Genomic DNA, 16,978 nt, shown 5'->3' on the forward strand with positions numbered 1-16,978 from the left:
GCCTATCTATAATCCTGGCACTCAGGAGACAGAGGCAGGGGCTGCCAGCAAGATCCACTCAGGGATACTCGTGAAGACGTAATGGCTAGCAAACAAACACCCTAAATAAAATCACCTGATACTTTCTTATTCCCAGGATTAGAAAAAAACATGTTGAATGAACCCAGAGAAGGGAAGTTTAATACCGAGTACTGAGAGCAGGCAAAGGCAAGGTGAAGCCCCAGGTCCCTGACTTGTCTGGGAAAATGTCACCGTTAGTTTGGAGCATGAGTATTTATGATACAGAAGGCAGTGGTTTCAAAAGCCAGTGCACACTCTCAAACTCTGGGCTCAGAGGTCACAAAGGTCCACACCAGAACAGGCTGGAAAAGCTTGGGCAGAGGAGAAGGGGCTCTTGTCACACTATATCCCTAGCTAGCCCACTGGGTACCCTTGTCTTCCCTCAGTATTACCCAACTCCACTCTCTAGATATTTAAAATTACATACACTTCTATACCACATGAACACATCTGCACATGCACTGGAACAATGACCCTGCATCTCAGCTGTTCTCTTCTGTAGGACTATACCCCTGGGACATCTTATCCATCTCCTGGTCCTGAAACAGGTACAGTGGTCAATTATCCTCTCTGTGTGGTTCCGAAGACTTACATGACCACCCATGGCTCAGCAGATACATCTCTCATGGTGGTTACCTAGCTTTGGGAATACCACTCATCTTCTTCCCCAACTTCAAAGTTCTGAAAACAACAACACACCTCACACAGCATAATCCTGGCTGTGTAATGTGTGGTTAACGCATGTTTGTTCGATCAGAAAGATGGTCACTATGAAGACGAAAAGGGACAAAAGTCATCTGGGTGAAAAAGTTCCGTTTGAAGCCTTCAATGATAGCACGTGCAGATTTCTATTCTCTTATCTTAAGTATGCACTGAATTATTCTGTTTAGAAGAAACCCCTGAAATATAACAGTAAAGTTTCGCTGACAGACTACTCGCCTATGTGAACTTTATGTTAAATACTGGGTTGTCACACAAGAAGTGACTGATGAAACGGGCACTAAGTGCTTTATGGTTTTAAGGACGAGTAATTTGTCTGCATGTGTTGTGGGAAACCACTTCCATCCGTTGGCATCAAATGTCTACACTAGGCTCCAGTGACATTTAGATTTATCCAGAACTTCCTCGGGTACTTGGCACCACTCGCCTTGTTATCAGAACAACATGTTTCCCTTCTAGGAGTCCCATTTGCAGAGCTGATTTCTACCCCAGCATGACAGGCACCCAGCAGCCCATCCCTAAGATTTCACCAGGTACCTGAAGAAAACCATATGACGTCATACACAATGAAAGGCAGAAATAAGACTGGGTATTGTTTTCATGTACCAGCTGACTCGACTTTTTAGAAATACAAGAACTGGGGTACAGCGATGAATTCTGTACCGATGTTTGTGAGCAAACATGAGGTGCTACCATCAGAAGGAACCATGCAAACGGCCAGGGGTGGATGCCATGACAATGTGTTCATTCAGCTCCTAGGAAAACATTGTTTTCAGTTCATCTTAAAAGATGCTTTTAGTGCTTTTGAATTAGCAGTGGAGAATTCTTGGATAACTGAGTAGGTGGAGGGAACGAGGCAGGGTGTTGGACTTGACTGCATGTGGATCCTGTTCAGGAAATACTCAAAATAGTGATGTCTATTTTCTTAGACTTCAGGAGATTGGATCCTACATTTTATAATCTGTCTAAATACCATGCTAAGCCAGGCCAAGGTGTCTTACTTGACACAAGACTCCAGGCCTTTCCTGGGTGTAGGACAGTGGTCTGTCTCAGGCTTACTTTTGAGCCTGGGTGAGGATTTTTCTTGATATGACTAATAAGCCTCTGCATGATCTGGTTTCTCACAGAGGAAAAACAATGTCTTCATTCTACCCCAAAGCGGAGTATAAATAGAGCAAAACCAGAGGAACAACGGGGGTGATGTTATCCAGAACACAAAGCAGAAACACAAGGCCTCTAAATCCTAACTCAAAGAACGCTAAACATCTTAATCTGTTCTGTTGGCTCATTTTAATCCATGACAAAAGACAAGCAAAGGAGATTAAACCTGGAATGAATACTGTGGGTTGTGAAACTCATGAAGGCACACAGAATAGCACAAACGAATCTCCAACTTCACCGAGCACTGTTAAGGCTAGCCTTAGCAGGGAATCCCGGAAGCTGCCGCCAGTCTCCTGACTGAGTGAGTCCACATGTCTAGAGGTAGGGTGGAGTCACAAATCTGTCCCTCTGGATTACTTCAGGAGTGATATCTCATGGCCACAGACTAGGGCTTCCTTTTGGCCTGGTTATTGCTAACCCACAGATCATACTTGTCCCCTGTCCGTCAACACAAAGGGTATACTGATAGAAACTTTCATGTTATCTCCTAAGTAGTCCCGAGACTACTTCGAAATTCATGAGGTAATACAGTCATGTATGGATGATTTTCATTGAATAGACCTCACATGCACGAGCACACACACATATATACACACACACAGTGCACATATAAGGAGTTACATCTGTAAACTGAATAAGCTCTTCTCACAGACACCACACCAGGACATAAACCATGACTCCAGAAACCTAACCATGTCTCTCTTCTCTTCCCTGCTCCGAGAAACATACACACTGTTGAATTTTATTAGAGCAGGTCATTTTGCCCAGTTTTGTACTGCTAGGGGCACGAAGGTCCTTGCACCCACAGATCACTAGAGAGACCAGAAAATACAGGGGCATCTTCTCAGTAGAGGAGATAAAAATACATGCATTCCAGGCCAGAATACTGGAAGTGGATTGTGTTAATGACTTGGTGACCAATTGGCTATCTGTGGAGGCAGACCTCACCCACCTTTTGCTATAGAGGCAGACTTCACCCAAATTCCCCAGTACAATCATCCCAGATTCTTCCCTTCCTAGACCAATACCCATCCTTAGGTATTGCACTTTATGGCCTTCTGACCTTTATGCTATTGGTCAAGACCACCCTAGATTCTAGGCCTTCTAGATATAGAACCCATTCTCATGTACTCTACAAAAGAGTGTCTATGTATATACACCTTCAGGTATATTGCACACTTGAAATTGGACTGGCTGCTGCCTGGAAAACTTTCCCCAGATTATATTGTATTTAAAATATACCAACAAAGAGCCACCTGGCATTAGACTCCCAGAAGCCTGATCCGGTTGATGAAGTCAGCTTGTACTGGGTTTTCATTCTCAACTCTTCTTACTGTTTGCCTTCCTGTCTGACGCCTGCAGGGACCCCCACAATCCACCTTGTATTAATTAAGTCATTTGCAATTTGTTAACTGTATTGGTTCTCTTTCAGTTTCAACATAAACATTTTGTCTATGAATTTTATCTATATTTGCATGATTAATCTCTATAAAAAACATACATTGTCTATGTAATATTGATGGGCATGAGTTATTATTTCTAGTATTGCTAAATTTTGGTATGTTGTGGTTTCTTTTTGTGGTAAAAAAAAAAATACCCTAATAAAAGCAACTTTGGGGAAAAGGGTTATTTTGGCTTATACTTCTAGAAAGATTATAGTCAGTCATGGTAGAGAGAGCATGACAGCAGCGAGGGCAGGAATAATGGCAGTTGTAGAAGATTGGCTAGTCACATTGTATCCATCTCCCAGAAGCAGGGTGTGCAAAGCAGTGGGGACAGCCCATAAACCTTTAACGTCCACTCCAGTAAACCACTTCTCCAATAAAGCACCACCTCTGAAAGCTTCCAGAGCCTTCCTGAACAGTGCCACCTGCTGGGAATCAAGTGTTCAAAGTATGGGAACAAGGAAGAGAATGTCAGGCTTTAAAAGGGATGTGTGGGTATCAAACAGACAAGGGGTAGAGCTGCAACGGTCAGTGTCAGCTTGAAAGAATCACTGGAGAAAATGGGTCTCTAGTGTGCTTGCGGGGCTTCCTTGACTGTATTGAGTTGGGAAGACCCACCTACTGTGTATGAACTGACGTGGGAAAACCTGCCTACTGTGAGTAGTGCCATTTCCTGGCTGAGATTCTGGACTGTACAAATAGAGACAGAGAACCAAAGAGGAGGAGGAGGAGGAGGAGGAGGAGGAGGAGGAGGAGGAGGAGGAGGAACAGCAGCAGCAGCAGCAGAAGCAGTGGTGGCGGCAGCAGCAACAACAACACACCTTCCATTCCTCACTGCTTCCTGACTAAGCGTGCTGTGAACAACTGCTTCAAGGCCCTGCTCCTCCATTGCTCTACCATCATGGACCACACCCTTTAACTGTGAACCAGAATAAACCCTGTCTTCCTTACCTTGATTCTGTCATGCTATCTTATCATAGAAACAACCAGGAAATGCTCTACATCCATTTCTCTTGGGCATATAGCTAAGAATGAAACTGTTCTCTTTTTAAAAAAAAATCAGTGTTGATTCCAAAAGTGGTGTTAAAATATTCTATCAAATATTGCCAAGTTCAGGGCTCCAATTATGCGGAGAATTATCTATTGTCCATTCATGCTTGACCCTTCTGGAGCATGTATTAGTATAAAAAGATTAACGCCATGGTGTCTCTCTTAGCAGGAAGATCACTTACAGATGCATGGCACATTATTTCAGGTTATTGCTATGCAGTATTTACATTAGATTAATGTAGCCCTGAGCCACCCTCAGCCCTGCTCACTGTTAACTCTGAGAAAATTTGGAAAGTTGAGCAATAACAGTGAGCTCTCAGAAACAGGCAATGCGCCTCTCCCATCTGGCTCCGCATACACATAGGGAAATGAATATTAAATCTGACATGTTCAGGCACTGAAATATAATAACCGACACTGGCATGTGATGCTGTAATTATTGTATCATCAAGACAAAGAGATAATTAAACTCATCATACCTGGCTTAATATTTTCATAACTAAAGACTTTATCCCAGATTTCTGATTTAAAAAGTTTCTTAATGAAATTTCATGTTTTACAAGGAGTTCCTGAACAGTTTTACCTCCCAAAATGGAGGTAGGCATTCAAATAGCATGGATTCTTCACTTTGGATCCTATCTAAGTAGCCACTCAACTGATGGACTCCCAGAGGTCACATTGTATGGCCTTATTTCATGTGGAAGCTGTTCTTGCACCCTCCTTAATAACTGTGCTAGTTGGAATGAGAATGGTCCACGAAGGCTCAAATATTTGAATGCATGGTCCCTAGTTGCTGGCACTTTTTGGAAAGGATTAGGAGGTGTGGCCATGTTGGAAGAGGTGTGTCACTGGAGGTTCGAAAGCTCAAGTTATTCCCAACTAGTTCCCTTTCTGTCTCATGGCTGTTGTCTCAACAGAGAAGCTCTCAGCTTCTACTCCAGCACCATGCCTGCTGGCTGCTGGCTGCTGCCATGCTCCCCACCATGTTGGACATGGAATAACCCTTTGAAACTGTAAACAAGACACCAATTAAATGTTTTCTTTCACAAATTGCCTTGGTCATGGTCTGGCATCTCTTCACAGCAATAGAAAATTAACTGAAGCAATAGTTGAATATTGAGATATAACAGGTTGTGTACAGTTTACTTTATTTCTCATTTTGACCTCAATCCTTTCTAAACTATTAGTGAAAGACATAATATCAAGGAGAATTCCAGTTCTCTACGAAGCTGAGAGTCAGAGAAAGAGTTAGAGGATATTGATACACTAATTTTTAAACCTCTTCACCAGCTATCAGCTATGCGAGAACACAAAGACATAATTTGTCCAAGTTCCAATCTTTTATTCATAAACTAGGAAAAAAAGAAATGTAAGCCATAGGGCTGTGGTGTTTACTTAACAAGATAATGCATTTGAAAACTTTGTGGCAGGGGATAAATGATAAACGAATGTTGCCTGTGATAATCCTTCACATTGGCTTCGCAGGCGATGAAAACACAGCACATACACTGTCAGGAAAATAGCAAACCTTTTTTTTTTTTCAAGAAACTTCCAAAACTGAGTTGTACTATCAGTACTACCACCAATCAAACGTTAAGACTGGCCCTAGCTACATTAATCCTTGGGATTGTAGCTATAAAACATTACTGAACAATGGTGGGGCTTTGTTCCTAAAAAAAAAAAAAAATTAAGGAAATAGAGTCTCCGTGAAAATTACGTATTTATGCTTACGTTCAGGTGCTCCAGAAAATGAAGAACTTCCTATAATTAGAGATGCGTTACCTTGGAAAAAGAAAAATACTTCTTAATTTCTACTTCATTTATGCCCACGCATTAAACTTCTTCAGGATAAATTCTTCAATAATTCCAGAAATTTCATGGAGTAGCAGGTAACTAGTGATGTAATTATATATTTATGTCTAATTGATAAAGGAAAGACCATTCATCTTGATTAGAGAAACATCTTTAGGAAAAGAGGCCACTGCAGCCTAGTTCCTGTTGCTAGCAGCCGGTCTGCTATGTGAGATCTCCCATTAGAATAATGATCACTTTAGCATGGGGGGGGGGGAATGCACACGTGAATACATTATCTTCATCTGGAATAAGTCTCATCTAGACAGTATGTGTTGGGTCTTGAAGCACAATATTGCTATGTATCTCTTAAAGCAAACAACAAACTATATCACAGTATACCTTTTTTCTGCATTTTAAAATGTCAATCTTTTAATCACCCAAGGTCAACAATAGTCAGAAATATTGACCAAAAATTCCAGAAATAAATGTCTTCAACTGTGTACTCCTCTCTATATTGTGATGAGATCTTGCATTGCCATGCGCAGCACATAATCCTTTGACCTGAGTTTCATTCATTGTAAGAGATTTAGAAGGCATCTTTAATTTTGGTCCACCATTCTGGTAGCACAGGGTTTATGCTCAAAAAACACCTTTTGCATTTAATAATGGCTCAAAAAAAAGTAGTGATATGGCCACTCACACATTAAAAGAGAAGATGTGTAAAAAAATTTCCTTAACATTTTCTACTTGGAGAAGGAAATGAAAAGTCATACCCTGAGGCTGTTAAGAGCTATAGGAAGAACAAAGCTTCATGCCTGAGATGCTGAAGAAAGAAAAATAAATCCATCCCGCTCCATTTGTCTTTTCTTTGTCCATTCTTTCTCTCCTTCTTCCTTCCTTTCTCTCCTTTCCCTTCTTTCCCGTGTCTTGGAGAAAGTGAATGGGATGCGCCATGGTGCATATGTGGCGACCAGAGGAAACCCTCGTGGGGTTCTGTTCTCTTCTTTCACCTCGCGAGTTCTGGGGATCAAACTAAGGTCCTCAGTCCTGGTGACATCTGCCTTTACCTCCTGAAACATCTCTCTGGCCATCAGCCATATTTCTATTGTATCTCAAACTGCAAACAATGATGGGCAGAGTGATGAATAATTAAGATTATTTTTTTTAAAAAAAAAAGCGTTGAATTGTTGGTGGAAGCTCTTTAAGGGTGTATATTCAGATTGATAGTGGCAGGATATGCCAGGAAGTGCGGAGCCCGACGGTCACTTTAGCAAGACATCCTCTGATGTGAGCAGCACCAGCCTAAGCACTGTGACTCAGAGAAGCTCATAGAGAGTCAGGAATAGATTTGGACTGAAAAATTAAATATTACTGGAGAGGCTTCGTGTATTGCAAAAGAAGCTGCTGGGCCTCTCCAGCAGGCTCACACTGTCGTGTCAGGTCCTTCTTGGGGGCGGGGGTCTTTGAACACATTCCCTGCGGCTATGGGAAGAGAAACTATACCAATACAGAGAAACGAGAACTCAAGAACTGTCAGCATGTCTTACAGATGATGATGTAGACATCCTGAAATGCTATGAATTTATTCTGGCGTTAAAGAAGTAGCTAGCTGATTTGAAATTGTACTACTTGTGAAAATAACAGAGAAGTGATCACCTTCATCCCAGGGATGTTTACATGTTAGGGACAACCCAAGTGTGAGTCCTTTTGAGTCAGGTCTGACTGCATATGTCGAGTTATGTTTGCCTTTGAAATATAATCCTAGCAACTAGAGTAAAGCGGATCCACTTAGGCTGGTGAGTAAGCCGTGAGGAAGACGGTCAGAACAGAGGCTGGGAAGGTGGTGAGAGGTGGTAAGACACTGTCCCCAGGGGGAAAACTCAGAGACGCACAAAATTCTCTAACTCCGGAGGACACGCAGCCAAGTGATTTCCCGGCACTCCTGGGAAGTGAAGACAGTAAAAGCAAAGAGAGACAGTCATACTGCTCCTGATCCAATGCCACATGACAGGGCTTCCTGACAGAAGAATCTAATACAACACTGAAAACTATGTGGACAGAGGGAATCTTATCCAAAGAAAGAGTTTGTCCAAAGACAACTAAGTGGAATAAATGCTACATTTAATGAAAACTACATGCAAACATTTGGGTATATGGAGAATTATGCACACACATATACACACAGACACACATACATACACACCATGTAGTGGAGAACTCTGCCCCCACCATAATAAATACTAAAAGCTGAGTGGATACAATGAAGAAGGAAATCTGAACGATGAGTGCCCGGGTTTACATCTCTATCTCCAATCATTGTCTTTCCCAGACGAGAAATGCTCTCTAAGATGCAAAGATGGAACACAGGATATTCAGACACAACAAACAACTTTCATATAGACCCTGAAGTGGGGGGAAAAAGATTGATGAAGAACTGAGGAGATGGTGATGGACAAGCCTGCAGGTCTCTAGAAAACAGACAGAAGAAAAACCCAGCTCTAAGACTACCGATGTTGTTGCTCCTGCTTCCTTCTAAGAATTGATCTGTACTTCCAAGAAACAGGCTGTGTGTTAAGAGAGGGGAGAAGGAAAGAAAAGAAGAAAGAATGCATTGTCAAATTTAGTCAACCTTGCTAGTCATATTCGGTTAAGGAGCAATCTCCAGGGCCATCTGTGTCTGTCTACCCAGCAGTGGGATCATATAACACCACACTGGCTTTTACATCGGCTCTAGAAATCAAACTCAGTAACAGAGCTAACTCCTCAGCCCCCAGCAAATAGTTTTAAACATATAATTTTGGCACACTTAATATAAGGCAAAGTAGAATTTGGGGGCGGTGGAAGAAACAAGTGATTTCTAACTGATATAAAACCTACAACACAGAGACAGGAATCTTGAAACTTATGCACCAAAAACCATAAAGTCTTACTGTATACCTAAGGAATTTTTAAAACAATGTGAGAAAGTACAAGATTAAAAAAAATAGTAACAAACTAAAAACTAATTACTCTGTCTGATAATACGCAGATATAAAAATAGTCATGTATATGCATATCATAGAAAGAGGAAAGGAAAAACTAAGTCCATTGAAGGCACATAAATTGGTGTTTATGTTTTCAGAGGTTATTTATATCTAATTAATATTTATTACCAATGTATGTGAGTGCTTGATTTGTGTGATGTATGCCAGGGCATGCAGTGGTCAAAGACAACTTTGCGGTCAGTTCTCTCCTTCATCTTTTTGGGTACGCTAGGGTTGAAGGCAGTCTTATGCAGCAAATACCTTTACCCATCAAGTCATTGTGCCTGCTTCCCAGGGTTATTTACAAATACTTCTTTGTATTCTCCAAATTGTTAATTTTGCCTATGGAATAAAATTTCTAATATTAACTATGGAATTCAAATTTATATTCCTTGTATTTCAATTTTTAAAAAATTATTTGATAGTTTCATATATGTATATGATAATTCTGAGTCCTGTTTTATCTCTGGTACCAGGTCTCATCCTTTTAAAGTCTTTTTTACCCCATTACCTGGTCTCCTTCTCCTCCTTTTGTAGCTTTCCTTTTTCCCCCAGACCCTCTCCTATGGTCACGTCTTGATCATATGTGAGACCATTGAGTTCAAGTGGGATGGAGTATATGAGCACAAGAAGGCCATGTGACTGGAGCATGGTCAATTTATCAGTGCCTGCTCATCCTTTCTCTAGCCACTATTAGCTACCCATAATCCCTCAGGGAGGGATGGGGTCTCATGAGCCCTTCCCTCTTCCATGATGAATGTTGGTGGGCCAGTCTTGTTCAGGTCTCACAGGGTAACCATGGTTACAACAAGTGCATTGGCCCTTCTACGCCATCACCTCAGGCTCAGTTCTTGCATACTTTCTACCTCCTCCTCCATGATATTCCCAGACCCTAGGATGAGAGGGGAATATGTATGATATAAATTTTCCATTTAGGACCAAGAACTCTAAAGTCATCTTTTCCTGCTCCCTTTGACCAGATGTAAATCTCCGTATTAACCAGCAGCCAGGGAAATAAGAAGTGTCTTCAAGCCAGGCAGGCTGAGAGCTGCATTAATCTGTGGCTGTTATTTTTAATTTTAAGATAGTGGATTTCCTTTAGTTTTGTTTGATTGTGATTTAGATTTTCAAGGAGATCTTAATCTCCTTACTTGAAGTATCAATGTTTTCACACAAAAATAAGCCAAACGCCTGCTTTTTATCACACTAAGCAGATGATTCCCGTATCTGGCCCTTCATGCAGCTTGAATGTTATACTTAATAAAATCTTGAGAATGTGTTGCAATGCAGTGCTTTTGCCACAGAACCAAGCATTTCACATGCAATTCCCATCCTTAAAAAATTGAACGCTCATATAATTTTTCCACATTTCATAAATTCAAACTTAAACATTAGCCTTGAAGAATTTTACAGAAGCAGATAGAAGCAATATTGGGACCCGTAGCTGACCTTTTGTTACATTATCAATGCTTTTACAAAAATTGGGTAATTAATCATGTCATTTTGAGAATTGAAAGTATTCTTTAAAGTCAAATGCTTTTCTTCCATCTGCCTGTTGAGGGAAAATTACATTGACAAGCTTATTTTTAAATTCTACTGAGTACAGTTTCCCTGCATGGTAACATGGCATCAAGGACAATGGCTGGCCAATGACAGGGAGCCAGACAAATGTGGTTACATGGCACCGAGCCGCTCTCTTGGCACAGAAAGCTTTAACTAAAGGCGGCAATGAAGTTAGAAGGGCTGTGCATATGACCTCAAGGCCATATTTTGAGACCCCATTTCAACTGGCCCTTGTAAATTCTTGCAATTTACAGAGAGAAATCAAGCAAGAAAGGTATTTCCGAAGACTTTTTACTTCTTTTCTCTATGAAGAGAGTTCTATGCTGGAGAGATAAAGTAACGCAAACAGGAATGTAATCATAAACAATTAGGTTAACTATCACAGGCAATAAAAACAGTTTAGATTGAGGACAAAAATATGACAAAGAGAAAACAGAATATATTCCTTTCCCTTTACTATAATTTATTTTTTCCTTACCAAACTAATAAATGGGTAATGTAACACGAGGGCCAGCTTGTTGGGGTTTCTGTCCCGCCCAGTTCCCCACAGCCGGCAAGCCCCAAGGAAAATCACACAGAGATCTCTATAAGTTATAAAGCTGATTGGCCCATTATCTCAGGCTACTTATTAGCTCTTGTAGCTTATATCAATCCATTATTCTGGTCTATTTTTGCCATATGGCTTGGTACCTTTTTCAGCTGGCAGGTCACATCCTGCTTCCTGGGTGGTCTGCGCAGGACTGGGAGGAATCAACTTCCTCCTTCCCAGAATTCTCCTGTTCTCATTGCATCATTTCTACTTCCTGTCTGGTTTTCCCATCTATACTTCCTGCCTGGCCAATCAGCGTTTATTTAAAACATGATTGACAGAATACAGACAATTCTCCCACACCAGGGTAAAAGTGCAGGAAGGTATACAGGTAAGTCACAAGAAGAGAGACTAGGGCAGAAAAGAAAAGTCACCAGAATGACAAAAACTGAAGATGATACCTCTGGAGTCAGTAGTTGGTGCAGGAAGGTGGCCACAGGACACAATAGGAAATGAAGCTGACATAGGGAGTTTTCCCATAACACATGCACAACACACACACACACAACATACACATGCACACACAACCACATACACAAAAATACCCCAAACAAATTATTGAGAAAAGAATCTATCCATGGGGCAGCAAGAACAACTCCCAATACCATGAGCAAGGTAAAGGAAAACCCACAATCCATCAAGTGCGGCCAACATTCAACTAAAAAACTAATCAGACAAGAACATGTCCCCAGAAACTGATAGAACCCTGAAAATAACTGCAGGCTTCAACTTCAGGATTAATAGTTACAGAAGCTAACCAAGAGACAAGGTCTCTAAAACTGGGCAAGAGAATTTCAAGTATCATTCCAGGAACAAATATAATAGAAGGAGAAAATTGAAAAGAAAAAAAAAAAAGAAACGTGTATCATTAAAGCGATATTACCAGAACATTCCCCAGAGGTAAAAGATGTGAGCTTGAAACAACTGTGAGAGTAAAACAATAGGAGAAAAGAGTCTCGTCTCAGAACACCAGGGATGAAAGAGGTGACTTGTGCAGGAGGTAATTAGAGGAAATGGCCGTCTAGCGCATCCAGCGTTTCTGCTGGACTTGTGTTTGAATGACAGCAGACTTCTCCACAATGAAAAGGGTAAGAGAACATGGCACCAGACCTTTTATGTAATGAAGAAGAAAAGAATTCTGGGTGGAAATCTTCCTATGCCAAGGCTGAAATAAAAGGGGTAATTTAGTCACACACACACACACACACACACACACACACACACAAAGTCAAACCTACTTGCTACATTTACATTCTATCCTTAAAAGGCCAGGAGGCTAAACAAAGCAGGGAAAGAAATCTTGGGATCCAGGCTCAGATTATGCCTAAAAAAGAAGGTTACACGCCCCTGTGATCCCAACACAGGAAAACTGAGTTCAAGACCAGGTGGGGACACAGAACTATGTAGTTTGGTCTACATTTCTTTCCTACAAACAAACAGACACACAGACTTACACTTGGAACTTTTCATGAATGCCACTCATGACACCATTTCTTTAATGGCCAAGAGCTATCTACTAGATAGATGGAAACTGAAGCCAAGAAGAGTAGGGGGTCTGATTCATACTACATAGTAAGTGAGAGGTAGAGCATCCAACTTGGTCATTCGATCCAGGCTAATCTATAAACATGAACACGTGTTGTGTGCTCACATGTGGGGGCACACACACACACACACACACACACACACACACACAGAGAGAGAGAGAGAGAGAGAGAGAGAGAGAGAGAAGGAGAAAATATCTGAAGTGATTTCATCTTTGTTTTGAGCTGAAAAAGTGACCCCACATAAACATCACCTGGAGGCTGCCTGTGATCTAAATGCATGACAAGCACTTGGCATCACCTCAAGGATCTGGAACCCCACTTCTGAGCAGCTGTGTTCCCTTGTGTTTCTGCAACACATCAGCCATGTGCACACTGTCTCCCCACCTGCAATGTGCCAAAGACCACCACACCATAGGACTCCCTGGTAATCTGTATGAAGAATATAATTATTCATTGTCAAATAAATTATCTCTGTGCCTTTTGTGGCAAAGAAGTAGATCAAATCTCCAAGACTGTTTCTGTTTAGGAAAAAAAAAAACCCACAACTTCTAGCTCATCCTGGATCTTGGTTCAAAAGTTAAGTTTTTAGATGGCTATCTTTAAATATTTTTATGTTAACAGATACAACTACTTCACTTTCTCCAATATGCAAATTAATTCAAATAAAATGTAAATTATGTGATAATTGTGTGCCAAAAGTCCCATTTTCTCACAGATAGAACTGATACAGTTTCTTCCAAATAATGGCTTATGCATATTCTATATAAGCTCCAAACAGCCTTGAATATTGCTGTTAACCCCTTGGCTACATTAACAAAAATGAAAAGAAAGCAAACTGAAATCCATCTAGAAGTGGCCTGCAGGGGTCTGCCTGCCTGATCAGTTGACATGATAGTCTCTGGTGGTCTCTTGACGCCACTGCTCTTGTCAGCTGAACACAACAGGACACTGACAGCTTGTTTAAGGAGACTTCCACTTCCTCGCAAAATACCAGTCCTTCAATATGAGAACAACACACACACAGCCTAATGAAGAGTCTCTGTAGCCACATCACCTGATAATGTCTGCAAAGTGGCCCCAACCCCAACAGAGCTCTCACGCAATTAACAGGCTTAATTCTACATCGGCCTCTTTCCTTTGTCCTTCTGTTTGACCTTCACTGGTTGTTTTTCTTTCCCTGCAGAGTACTGAGACATTTCGATAGATCCAGCTCTGCTCATAACCCCTAAGTCCCACTGATGTCCACAAGCAAACAAGGTGTCTGATTCCTTCCCTTTCAATGGGCATTCAACACATCTACACACATCCCATTTACATACAGGCAGTTATGCGACATGTTTACCACTGTATCTTCTAGGTGCACTTGAACTGATTTACCTTAGAACTAGGTTTGACACTGTCTTCTCAGACTGCCATTACCTGATAGACCAAGGGCTTCCTGTGCCTCATTGAAATTCTGCTGCATGAGCAAATGTTTTCTTTCTTCACATGTTACATGACTTATTCTTTTCTCTTTATACTTATTGTTGATGTTTGCATTAGGCAAATGTAGTATTGGTTCTTTTCAGTTTTAATTTATGTTCTCTCATTGGATCATTAATATGAATGACTCATTTATATATAACTTTACAAACTACTGGGGACAGAAACAACAGCAAAGATTTACGGATTTATCTGCATGTATTTTCTTTATGAGTACCATCCAGTCTACATCCTTTTTAACAGCTATAATCTTGAAAACAATGTCACTCTCATTTTATATTCTTTAGCAGAATCATCTCTCCTCTGAATAAATAAAAAGGAGGAAAAAAAGAACTTAAAAGTAAACAGAGAACAGGAGGCAAAAAGGAAGAGTTTCTGGGATTTCCTATAAGAAAGACTCAATGGGTGTGGAAATGGTTCAGAAGACACAGGCAGGGTGAATACTTCAGAAAGAATTACTTTAGGGAAACCCTTCACGGCCATAGTCAGAGACTTCAGGTAGGTCTTAGAAATGCCTCGGAAGCCCATGACCCCACTAGGGAAGAAGAGGGCAGACAGAAGGACTCATCAAGGAAGGGTCTTAGTAGGGGAGAGGGGACAGTGATGGAGCAGCAAACTCTCAGTCCCATTATGTTGTTACACAGAGATGCTGGTCTGCATAATGTGCGCTTTCATCCCTAAGCTGATTTAAGTAAAAAAATCTTTATCTGTGGTGTCCTGCACAACATGGGCTATGGATATGGCCTATTCCTCGGCACCCAGGAGTAGGACATACAGCTTGACCTGGAAGGATTTTCACATCATTTGTCCATTCAGGAAGTAAAAGAACATAGCTTGAAAGCTCTTGTTGAAGAATTGAAACGTCTAAAATACATAAGTGATGTCAGCTGAGACTTTACAAATTAAGACCAATTGTCACCCAAAACCCTGAGTACTGTGACAATGTATAAAAATGGCATGACAGAGCCTGTGATGGCCAAAATAGTTAGCACCGCAGCACGGCTAGCATCAGAGACAGACGATGAACGGGCACCAACCAACGTTTTTAAAAAGCAGACGTGAGAATGCTCACTGTTGTTTTTAGACATCAGCATTGGCAAAGGCTACACCGCCACAAGCTGTTGACTGAATTCCATAAATGTCCACAACCCAACCAGTGAGTGAGGATAAATGGCCCAGCGCCTTCTTCCTAGCCGAGCCCTTCAACGTGGCTGTGAAGACCAGGGAAGGTAAAAAGCCAGCACTATGCTTCACCCCCCTCCTTTTTTCCCCTCCTTTAGATAGCACTAGGCTGTACTACTGGATGGCACTCAACTCGACAGGCCGGAGATGACTTGTGATAACACCCAAATGAGTCAGCCTGTAAGGATGAACAGGGCCAAATCCCCAAGCTCAGCTCTGTAATCATACTAACAAGCATCTATCTCCACCTGAACATGTATGCACACAGATACACACACACAGAGACACACAAGGAGCTTATGGAATGTTCCATCCTACACTCATACTAATCTAGGTGGTATCTCTCTTCAACCCTCTGCTTTCCCATTCCCCAGCTCTCATATTTATACTTCAGGCTCAAGAAGCTTCCAGCTCCCCTCAACCCTGTCTGGATCAGCGTCCCTATCCCCTAGCTCTAGTGTCTACTGGATGTTGTGTAAAGACATCCTTCCACAGCCCTCTTAGGTGGTACTTCTCTGGGTACTCAGGTGAGAAAAGTCAGTGTTGCTTGTCCTCCCAGTGTCACTCAAGACCTCGTGATTCTCATCTTCTCAGACACTCTCACCAACCTGCTTCTGTTACCATGTCACTCAGGGAAGACTGGCGTCCCAACCACCGAGTTTCACTCGGATGCCATTTCCAACAGCTGGCCCAGGTAAACTCAAAAGCTATCAGGACTTCCCGTCCCATCCATGTGTATAGCCTCCATGTGGACAGCCCTACTACTGTGATCACTAACCTCATCCCCAGTGTCTTCTTCCCTGAGCCATCTGGCCACAAAGAGTGGACCATGCTGGGATTGCTTTGTCCCCACTCACTGAAACAGCCATCCCGCTGAGGACAAAAGCGGATCCGGTTAGCCTGCTCACTCAGGGGTCCCAGCCGCTGCGGCTGTTTTGACAGCATTGGATTTCCCAGGCCATCTATTTCCCTCCCTCTGTTCCCTCTCACGAGAAGCCATGCCCTCATCTCACTTAGCTGCCATCCTTTGACACCCTACTGCAAACCACTGAAGCTCCTTGGCACTTTATCACACCTAGCTACGGAAGGGATCGCCTCAGTCAGGCTGTTCCCCAAGTGTTTTACATAACTGCATTCTCCTAGGGGACAATAAGCATGCAAGTTGCTGGCTGTGCAAAATCCTCCACTCACCTCCAACCTCTGGCTCCCAGCAGCTGAGCCTGCCTGCTGCCAACTGAGAGAACAGGGACCAGTGGACAGGAACGGTCCTTTCCTGCCTGTGTTCCCATTGCCATCTCTCTTCTCCCCTGCCACTGCAATGCAGGGAACATTTGCTTCTCTTCAAAGCAAATCCCTCACCAT

This window comes from Microtus oregoni, unplaced genomic scaffold (assembly GCF_018167655.1).
Source record: "Microtus oregoni isolate MIOR12 unplaced genomic scaffold, Mior012 000018F_ref0000195, whole genome shotgun sequence".
NCBI lineage: Eukaryota > Metazoa > Chordata > Mammalia > Rodentia > Cricetidae > Microtus > Microtus oregoni.